This window comes from Corvus brachyrhynchos, unplaced genomic scaffold (assembly GCF_000691975.1).
Source record: "Corvus brachyrhynchos isolate BGI_N302 unplaced genomic scaffold, ASM69197v1 scaffold279, whole genome shotgun sequence".
In the NCBI taxonomy this organism is placed as follows: Eukaryota; Metazoa; Chordata; class Aves; order Passeriformes; family Corvidae; genus Corvus; species Corvus brachyrhynchos.
This window is the reverse complement of record NW_008246060.1, coordinates 3,473,583-3,484,656: the sequence shown is the minus strand read 5'-3', so window position 1 is coordinate 3,484,656 and position 11,074 is coordinate 3,473,583. Positions and strand designations below refer to the sequence as shown.

The 11,074-nt window shown below is 40.8% G+C and overlaps 1 protein-coding gene across 2 annotated transcripts in view; it reads left to right on the top strand.

Annotated features, from left to right (window-relative positions):
- Window positions 1–6: 6 nt before the first annotated feature.
- Window positions 7–11,074, top strand: part of CUNH10orf107 (chromosome unknown C10orf107 homolog) — a 260,433-nt gene continuing 249,365 nt past the window's right edge. Inside the window, exons 1-3 of one of the 2 annotated variants that reach the window (XM_017746376.1) lie at window positions 7–204; window positions 571–643; window positions 2,265–2,338. The gene's annotated coding sequence lies outside the window, so the exon portion shown is untranslated. The remainder of the gene's footprint in view (window positions 205–570; window positions 644–2,264; window positions 2,339–11,074) is intronic. The other variant, XM_017746377.1, reaches the window with a different exon arrangement.

The window sequence follows — 11,074 nt, the reverse complement described above, 5'->3', positions numbered from 1 at the left end:
CGCGCTCGCCCTTCCTGCCCTCGGGAGAGATCGTTTCCAGGAATTGAGGGGCTGCGGAGGCAGGAAATCCTGCGGGGCCCCGTGCGGGGAGCGGCCGCAACGGCATCACCTCCGCGCGCAGGAGGGTGGGGTCCCCGGCCGCCTCCTCCCTGCTCCGTGTGAGCATCCGCGCGATGAAATGTGGAATCCGACGGTGGGATCAAGGTGTGTGCGCCTCCCTGAACTGTGAATACTCCTGTGTTTAACATTGCTGTCTGACGAGTAAATCCCACCGCACTGCTCGTTTCAGTGTCCCAACACAGAACTTTCATGCTGAATTGTAGCTAAAAAACAACGTTAAGCCCGTTTTCCGCCCAGGATGCTTTCCATTTACGCTGTCCTCAGGGTGTCTGGCCTCTCTATCAATAATACACTAACAGAAATCGTTAAACAGAACAGTAGTGGGACACCTTAAATAATCCAGCTCCGTAAGGCATTTAAAAAGGTTGTAGAACATATTGCTGAAACGCTTACGTAAATTTGAGGAACAGCCTAGTAGCCTGGTGTTAAAGGAATTTTCTGCTTACTCAGGGTCTTGGACTCAATTTTCCACCCTGGGTCATCCTGTGCTGTTGAGGAGGATTTGGGAGGACTACGGGGCCAGGTACGCAGCTCTTGTGCCAGTGCTTCACATTGGTGATGTTTAATGTTGGTTACAGGGAGCTTCTGACAACACAACCCTTCTGAGAGGCGAAGGGCTAAAATACAGGGCTTAAGGACAGCAGGAGCTGGCAGTATTGCAGGTAGAGAGGCAGGCTGGGCTCGCAGCCAAACTGCTCTCCTATCTGAATGGCAGAGATCAGGCATTCATTGCAGAACTAATGAACCTAAGCCCCCAGATCATGAAAACCACAAGGGAAGCAGGGTTCATTGAATCGTCTTTCTTCTTTGATGATTTTTATTTCATGTACTTCCGTGTGGAGTCATGAAGGCTTGAAATGTACCTGCTGTATACTGTATCAATAGTGCAATGTACATGCATGCTGTATCCATATGCTGAACTGTGCATCGAGGCGAATTAGCCTGTGTGGAGCTCTGTGCTGCCAGGGACAGACTGCCTTGAGCACATAAATCAGCTTTAGGTACCGTCAAACACTAGCATACCCTGTGCTTTACACTTGTAAAAGAAATGTGGGAGATTGATCACAGGATTCCAGGAGCTAAGCCTTTAAAATACATGACACTTGGTATTGTGAGCTCCTCATTAAGTGGACAGAAACTGTTAGCAACTTGGCTAAATGTTAAGTTTAGAATAAATGACTGAGAGATAATGACCTTTGTTGCATATGTGGTACCAAGGACAAAGAAAGATTGCTAGGCCACAGTTACTCCCCAGAACTGGAAGGATTATTTTGTTTGGGAAGAGTTTATTCAGAGTTCTGGTAACTCATATTTAGAGCCCCAATGAGGAAGCCTCCACTGTGCTTCCACAGTATTTGCGTGTAGAATTGTATAGTTGTGCAATTTCACTCTGTACAAACAAACTGTCTAAATTCCTGTAATTTGTGCTGGAAACACACTATCATTTGCAAGGCAGTTGGAGCAGACAGCTGAGCTCACAAGGGTTATCATCTGCATCTGTTCAGAGGACAGCCTCCAGCCTTGTATTGGCTAACATTTTTAGCTCTGCTAACTAAACCCACATGAGATAAAAGTCCACCCACGCCACAGGTTACAGAGTTTGCTTTAAATCAGCTCTGTTTTGTGAACACTGAAAGGCTTGATTCTATTTCATGTATTTCCTGTAGCACTTCAAAATGAATTTAGGTTGTTTGAAAGGTTCTTGACTGACAGTTTTGGAAATTGAACTCCCATGTTTAATCCCAGATTGTGTCCAACACAAGGGAGCTTCTCAGTTGTACCAGAGAGAAAACTTTGCTAGTCTGAGGATAGTCCTATTCACTTACTTTCTTATGCCAGCAAAGTAGGATTTCCTAGTTTTTCACTGCTCTGTAGTTACGGGTGTAGGATATTTTCATTATGCCTTGGATACTAAGACTGTACGTTTAAATCAGAAAAAAAAAAAGTATTTAGTAAATCATCTGCCCTTTAAAGTATGATAATTTCATTTCAGCCTTAAATTAATTAGGCAGTACTATGGAAAGCTAATGATCTTCACAGAACACTTGCTCTCTTTCCACCAACTTTCATTTACAGTCCTTACTGATTTTTGAAAAATTAATTTATGCTTTTCATATTGAGCTTATTTTTTTGCAAAATTACAGGTGTTGAATCTATGAGCAGAGATGGAGTGCCATTATCCTTCCAAGTGAACATGGAATAGATGGGGAGAAGCTATGTAAGTTCTAGGCTTCCAGGAATGGATGCCAAAACAATTTATTAAATTTGCTGTTAAGAATAATTGTTGGCTGACAGTTGTGTAACTTTTATGACAATATCTGTTGAACCCAGACATAAGACAGACTGATATCAGTCATAATGTCAGGACTGTGATTGCTCCTTATTCACAGAAGATACCAAGGTGACAAAAATGTTTATGATTTTAAGTCTTTTCATAGCTGCACTGTTATCAAGCTGCAGTTACACTAGTCTGACTATAGTAGCTCCAGGTAATTCATGGATTTCATTATGTGTCTGAGTTCTTAAAGGATAAAAGATTTGGATTTTTACTCTTCAGCTCTCATTACATGTTACAGGAGGGAGGTAGACAGTGAGCTTTCTGAAAGTCCTCTCAGCTGTTTTCAACTGGTGCCTTGAAGCAATAGGTGTCAGCAGCAGTGAATTGAGCATAGACCTTTGTGCTGTGGTGGAGCAGGGAGTGTTCATGTGCTCAGTTCTGCCAAGTGGACTGTGGTGACATGGGAGGGCATATGAGACATGGCAATGAGCAAGTCCCAGGCCTTTCCAGACAGGCTTTGAAGCCAATGGCTCATTATGCTACAATTTATTGAGATGTTTTTAATGTTTTATCCTCTATTGTCTTAGGGTTATGACTGTGGTTACTGTAGCCCTTTCCTGTCACACTGTCCTGGAACAGGCTTCAGATAGTGGCATTCTCTTGCTGAGTATTCTCTGGCTCTGCCCACAGTCTCCAGCAGGCTGTGGCCAGCTCTGGCTTACATTCCTTCTCCCTGTCATCTGGTGTTGGGGCAGGTGGAGCTCCTGTTCTCCACATCTATGTGTGGCAAAGATTGTGCTGGCTTTGAAGGCTGCTTCTTTGTCCTGAGACATCATAATCACAGTATTTTAGCTACTGAGGGCTTTCAGAGCCTTTCTTAGAAGGCCTTATTACAGCTTTAAGCTGTAATACAATGAATCAGAGTAGTGAGAGGTTTTAGTTCTTCCCTGTGAGCAGAGCAAGAGTCAAAATGTCAGGAGGCACGCTATAACCTTCTGCTGAAGCTTTACCTCATCCTTATAGACTGTTATAAAAATAATTTTATAAACACTGAAGCAATCACCACCATGAATCACATTGTGTTCATACTAGACGAACCTACGTAAGACTGGCAAAGGTTTGTCTGGGTAAAGACACTTGGAAACTGTGAGAGAGGAAGGATTTCACTGGCAAATTTTTGTAACAGTGAAATATTTTATCCTGAGGAGAAACAGGTTGTGGAAATGTCAAATCTATATTATACAAAAGTAATAGGGAATCCATTCCTGATTTGGAAAACCTACCTGAATCTCCCATTGCTTTGGGCTCAGAAATATCAGGAGTGAAGTGACAGCAGAGTTCCTGACGTCTAGTGGTTCTAACAAATATATACTTTTTAACTCTGGTTTGATGGACAGTTCCTGTTTATCCAGCATTGCTCAAAATCATGTCTTCATACAATTCGTTCTTTTTAAATAAAAAGGCTTACAACCAGCTTGGACAAGCCTTTGAAGAATACCCTCCAAAGAACACTGGAAAGAACAACAATGCCATGGAAGAAGGATAAGGACAAACCTTTCCACTCATTTATTTTCACGGTTTTGTTAAATGTAGTGAATATGCTTAGCCACACTGAACTAGTCTTTTGTAAAGCACAAAATTCATCAAGGAAAGCTTGTATGACTTCATAATTACACAAAACTGATCCAGGAAAAAGAGATCATGAAGTAATATAGAGTGTTAAACTGTCTGAAGCTTATCCATCCTTATGTTCAGATGTAAAACTGAGGCAGAACAAGAACTGACCAAAAGATTCCTCGCCTCACCTTTTTCCTTGCCCCTCCCCTGCCCTCCCCTCCTTTCCCTTCCCCTCCCCTCCCCTTCCCTCCTGATGTTGAAGTCTGGACCAGTGTGGAAGATAGAATGAGCACACCACCTCCAATCTTCATCATCTATGCCCAAACTCCTCTTGTGTAGTGTGTGTGGGAGTCTCTCACAAGCATCACACTCAAAAAGCTATCTTTCTGTGGTGATTTATCCATCAGTTCAAGTGCTGGCTGCTGTAAAAGAGCTCCTTGTTTCTATGCTCACAAGTACCACTTACAGTACCAAGGGACTTTGGCCAAAACTAGCCAGTCTATATAACTACAAAAAAAGAAAAATAGTGCCTTCTGCTAGCTCAGATTATGATGTGCATGCAAAAATGGATGCACACATATATCTGAAATGGCAACATTGGCAATTTTGATAGTTCTCAAGCTGGTATAATATGTCACTGTCAGTATGCTTAGTTGTCGGGTGTTTGTACCTCATGTGAACATCTTTTTCCAGACCTGGTAATAGGCTGCCATCCATAAAAGCATATTTAACTGTAAGTAGTATTTCTTCATACTGTTTACTTACTGTCTGTTTTCACTTCTTTGTTTTGTCTCCCATTTATCAGCTAAAACAAAATGTAGGTGCTTTTATAAAACTTTTCAACAGAAGTTTTTGCTGCTAAAAAGGCCCAAACTCAAACCTCAGGTTTTGCCATGGGCTGTAAGCCCCGTGGTTCCTCAGAAACCAAAGTCAACACAGCACAAAGCCATTTCTGAGACCACAGAGGACTGGAGTGTTGAGCAGGTCTTCTCCTTTGCTCCAAGTGCACTTGGAATCCTTATTGTGCTGTTAGCTTACAAGACCCTAAGAGAAGAATTATCACCTTGCAGTGTATCACTAGTGGAGACCAAAGTTGTCTCACTGTAAATAAGAGGTCTGCTACAATGGCAGTCTCAGTAAATAATCCTTGTGTCTGGATTCAGATTCTGAAATCTTTGTTCTAGCAAGATGTTGGATCTGATGGTCTGGAGTTTAATTCTTTGTGAAGCTGGAGAGCTAAAGAGAATCAAGAAAGAGAATTATGATTTTTGTATTGCCTCTACATTTGAAGATTGTGTATACTGCATGAGGAAACTTTCTCTATGTTTTCCAACAGAGGGTCATTGAAAATATGCCAGATACATTTAAATGAACCTATTAAAAAGTTTGGAAAATTTGGAAATATGAGGAAAAAATAAAGGGAAAAATTGAGTATTGCTTTCAAATTTTCAGACTTACATTTTAATGGAAATATTTAATTAAATGATGCCAAACTAGTATTTCATCTGCAGATCTTCATTTGGGCTTAAGATCTATGTGTCTTGGTAACCGTAGGAAAGTTGTTTTCTGAATACATAACTAGCTCCTGTAGCTCAAAAAAAGAAAAAATGTGAAAAAATTTTAGTAAAGATAGAAAATTTTGGCAATGTCCTGTGCTTTGTTACCTATTACTTACTCTTTTCAGACTGACGACATATGGCACTAAAGAAAGTTTTCCATTGTCTCTGACAAGATCAATCAGTGTCAGTGATCCATCACAGTTTCTAGAAACTAATTGCTCTTCTGCTAGAACTTTCAGAAGACACCAGAGTGTTTGAAGAATCACAGTTTGAAATAGTTCAGGAAAATCCCGACATCTTGAAATCTGAGAATGGAGCCGACCAGTTGGTGTAGGCAATGTTGTTACTTGTTACTTGAACTACTTGCTCTTAAGCAGGTGCTTTCAACAGTTTATGAAGAGTTAATAGACATCTTTATAAATACTTGATAGTTTGGTTCAGCCTTTATAGGCTAATACTTCCTTGTCCATGACATGCTTAGAACATATGTAAATCATTCAAAGAACTTTTGAGTATTATATTGGTATTTCTATGTAGTTCATAAACTATGAACTGTTTTGTTTTCCATTTAGGGAGTTCTATACATTTAGTGATAAATGTCTAAGTATTTTTTGCCCCTTCAATTAGAGTCTATTATGAAGAATGTGAGTTTTGAAAACTTCTTGACAACTTCCGTAAAGAGTTCTTGCCAGTATTTTCATGTTCTGAAGATGCAGAACTCTGACTGTGATGTGACTCACTCTTTGTACCCTGGTACTTGTCAGTGTTTAGGGTTAACACAATCCACTGGCATAAAAGGATAAATGGATGTTTGTGCCTCTCAGCACAAGTGTGCACCATTTTATGTAGTTGGGAGTGTACACAGAACCACTAACCAATCCACAGAAGATACGGGGGCCAGAAATACTGAAACAGCAAAATAATAGAATCACTGAATAGTTTGCATTAGAAGGGACCTTTAAAGTTGCAACCCACCTGCAGTGAGCAGGGACTTCTTCAACTAGATTAGGATGCTCAGAGCTCTGTCCAACCTGACCAGGAATGTTTCCAGGCATGAGGCATCCATCATGTCTCTGGAAAACCTGTGGCAGTGTTTGACCACCCTCACTGTAAAAATTTCTTCCTCGTACCTAGTCTAAATCTTCCCTCTTTTAGTTTAAAACCATTACCCCTTGTCCTATCATACAAACCCTACTAAAATGTTTCTCCCCATTTTTCTTATAAATCTCCTTTAAGTTTTCAAAAGCTTCAATAGGATCTCCCCAAAGCCTTGTCTTCTCCAGACCAAACAACCACAACTACCTCAGCTTTTCCTCAAAGGAGAGGTGTTCCATCCCTCTGATTATTTTTGTGGCCCTCCTCTGGACCCACTCCAGCAGGTCCATGTCTTTCCTGTGCTGAGAAACCTTAAAGAAGCATCCTACCAGTTTCAATGGCAGCAACTAGAGGTGCTATGAGAAATTGTTACAAATTATCTGCATAAATCTTAGTTATCCCAGTTTTCCTAAATAAAACTGAGTCACAGGGCCAAAGGGGTTTTAAGGCTGTCAGTGAATCTTCAACACACAGATTCCAAGCTTCAAGCATCCCTGATGCTACAATCCCCAGCAGCACCTACAGGGCATCAAGATTCAGTTCTGTGGAAAGGGATTTGAACTTGCAGTGATATGCACTTCCCCTACCTAGTGCAGAGAAGCAGCACTTCTGCAGGGTCTCATTCTGAGACTCCTCATCTCATCAGCAGGTCAGAGACCCTGTTACTGGTAGCCAATCAGTTGCAAGGTCCTAGCCTGGCAATAAGGCAGAGCTAGGAAATCAGCATCAATACTTCAGACTATAGAAAGTGTCCTTTCTTTCTAACCCTGAATCTATTTTGGCTTTTAAAAGATAACACAGCAATCTGTCCTGTCATCTGTTCTATCACAGCACTTGTACTGTTACATATTGTGGCTCCCAAGAACAGAAAATAAAGTAGAAAAACTTGACAAAATCCATAGTTAAAAGCCAGGTTATTTTTAAATTCGGGTTTTGTTTTGTGGAAAATGGATTACTTTTTCTTTTCTTAGTCCAAAGTTGATCTGTGAGGCAAAAAAAAAAAAAAAAAAAGCTGTAGCCTTAGTGACATGATTGACTTTCTGAATTGCCTGGCATTTGTATTTTGGTATTAATCTGGGCTGTTAGAGAAGTAAACAGCAGTTTGTGATTGGTGACTGCAAAACTTGATTCACAGAGCACATGCACTCATCTGAAAATATTTTAGTTCTTAGGCTGTATTTCTGACCTTTCCAGCACTCTTAATATTTTTTCATTGATATTTGATCCTGATGGGAAATAAAAGCAAAGACACTGCTACCTGGATAGTGAGAATAATAGGGATTCATATCTACTTTTTAGTGGCAGAATGAGGCAATGAAAGTAAAAAATCCCACGGTACAAATTATTGTAAATCTGATAAATTCTGCAGCATGAGGATTTTTTGTCTGGAATGTGTATCTTGGATAAACTCAATGTCTTCAGTAGCTGCTGTATTCAATGCCTGGAGAAGAGAACTGTAATTTTTGAAACTAGAAGGCTACCAAGGAAGAAAGTGAGAACTTTGGTGGATCTGCCAGGGCAACTTGTCTAGTTTATGTCTCTTGAATTACAAATAGATCTGTGAGTAGCAGAGCTGAGGAAGATACAATTTCATGTTAGCATCTTCTGGGGATCTAATGGTGTCTGCACCATGGTTAAACCTTACTCAACAGCTGGCATAGGCTGAAATGGTGAGATATTAGGGTGGGACTGGGTATGTGCATATAAAGAAAGTGTCATGTCATAAGAGGGATTGTTTTTTAAAGTGTTCTTCTCTTACTAGCCTGGTTTTCTGTGAAATATGCTGTGTCTTACTTCTCTGCTGCATAATAGATAAAGCCTTCTTTTTTTCTTCTGTCCACTCATAGAATGCAGCAGCAGCAGCCTGCCAAGTAGTTTAGGTATTAATAAGGGTACTGCCGTAGGCTCCAGTCGCCATTAGCTCAAATGCTGTCTTGGGCCAATGTAGTTACATTGCTTTTGGTGCTGGAACACTCTAGGCTTCCTGGAAATGTGTGGTGCTGATTTCCTGTCCATGTTCTGTGGGAAAAACTGGCCCATTCTTAAGGCCTTTATTTAAGCTGATGGCATTGTCTCAGCCCTAACAGATTTAGCAGGACAACTTCCTTAAGGAAAGATTTACCAATATGAATAAATGAAATACATTGGGTTTGTGAGAATTTATACCCAGAGTTTACAAATGAAGTGTGATAAAGTCACTGTGGGTTGAAGGTGAAATAAGGTGTATCATAAACAAGGACTTCACTGTTTAGCAATGCCTGCATATATGAAACATTTCATTTAAGTTCATTTTAAGCCCTGCATTTTGCTGCCTCAGTGTTCACTTTTCCCCCACCTGTAAATCATAGGGTGAGTGTTTGAAGAAGATCATATGTCTCAGAGCGTGCAGGTGAGTGGAAGGTTAAACATTGTGACTGGTATTCAGGTGACTCTTGTGCAATCAATCCCAGTGATATGATACTCAGTCAAAAGAACTGACAGTCATGGCGAGAAGAAAAGGGAGGAGGAAGATGAAGGGAAGGCTCTTGAATGTGTTTTCAAACATTGCATTAAAAAGAAAAAAAGAGACCTGGTCTTTGATTCTTGGCTGCAGCTGGGTCTCTGGCAGGTATGAGGATGTGCTGAGTCTTGCCCAAGTGTTCAGGAACACAGGGGCTGGAATCCAGAACCCCCCTGTTCACATTCTTCCTGAGGTGGAAGGCAGAGGGGGAGGGAGCCAGGACCTTGGCTGTATCCTATGAAACAGTGACTGTTTCTTTGCATAGTCACAGAAGAGCCAAATATATTTGCTTTATGCATCTTGTTGTATCTTGCAAAGCAAGAGAGTACAACAAGAAAGAAAATGTGGTATTTTTTTCTGCAGTAAGATGCTGAAATGCATCAAAGATTTTAATGCTCATAAATACACAAGAAAGGCAATGTTTAGATAGTCCAAAGAAGATTCTAAGGGTGATTTGTAAATTCTGTTCAGCATGGAGCTCAGGGTTTAATGGGCCAGTTCTAGCAACGGTATCCACACAGCTATCTTTATACAGTAGCTAAAAGAAATTAGTTTAAACCTTAAGCCAAGAGACAGAAAATCCCTTTGCATTCTTTTCCAGTTACCATTTCAGTGAAGTGCTCTCAGCATACTGGTAGCTTCCTAATGGTTAGCACAGATTTCATATTCTTGCCATTATGTTCACAAACGTATACCTGATTGGCAAAAAGTCCTTCTGAGGGAGAAGAGGTAGTGGAGGGTGTTAATAGAGGACACATGAAACTTCATGTTTCCATAGGCCTTCGGAGGGATACCAAGAGTGATTTAGAATCTGAGGAAAGGTGGGACACAGAGACAATGAGACAGCTGTGGATGACAATGCACTCCTAAGCAGTTTTGCAGTTCTGTACAAGGAGTAAGAGGTACAGAATAAAGGCATGGACCCAAAGTGATGTGTAATCAGATATATTATCCTCTTAAAAGTGAAGGATGCCTATGCTCTCCTTTGCTTTCTATCTTGCTGCAGCAGAGAGTGCAGCTATCTGAGTACATTTGCTGTCACACCTGACACAGTTACTGTGAGAACAGTCGGGCTCCAAGGTCACTGCACACCAGACACTGGGGAAATGTAAATACAGTTTATCTTAGAAAGATGTTAGAGGTGGCTTGGACCCCTCAGCCTGCCCTGCCCCTCCCCACCCTCCAATGAACTACGTACCTTTTTAACACCATCACCGAGGAGGTCTTTGATTACATGTATTTTATTTAGGTGCACACAATAACTGGGTGCAGCACAGCAGAAAGGACATATAAACTAACTAGGGGAATAACTATCCTCCTCTGTGTAGGTCTAGTGACATCCACTAGACCACTAGACATCCACTGTTGCTATATCATGATTCTAAGGCAGCTTTATGAAAACTTCTGTCTACTTCAATGGATGCAGCAAGGGAGAGTGTCCTCTAAATACAGAAGTTTCCAGCTACTAGCAAAGGTATCTTATATGGAATTTACTTTAGGATTTCATAGCCGTCAGTTTCCTTACAGCTGCCTTTTCTTATACAATCATTAAATCACATATGTTTTGCAAATGCTGGCAGGGTGTTCAAGTGCCTAATGCAAAATGGAAAGAGGACATTTGTCCTTAAAGTGAACAATTTTTCTTCCTGGAATAAAGCACTTTTTCCAAGATATACTGGCTCATTGCTTTTAGTGGCACTCAAGCTACCTTCTTTCTGGAAACAGTGGAACACTTGTCCTTTGAAACCCCAGGCTTTTCAAGATGTCTCAAATCTGACATCCCAAAATTAAGGTACTCTACAGAATCCCAGCTATTATCTTTACTCAGCCCAGGTGGCCTCACATTGCACCATGGGGAATTTCTTTAGCATGAATTTCTAGTTAAGTCTTAAATCTCTCTCAGGA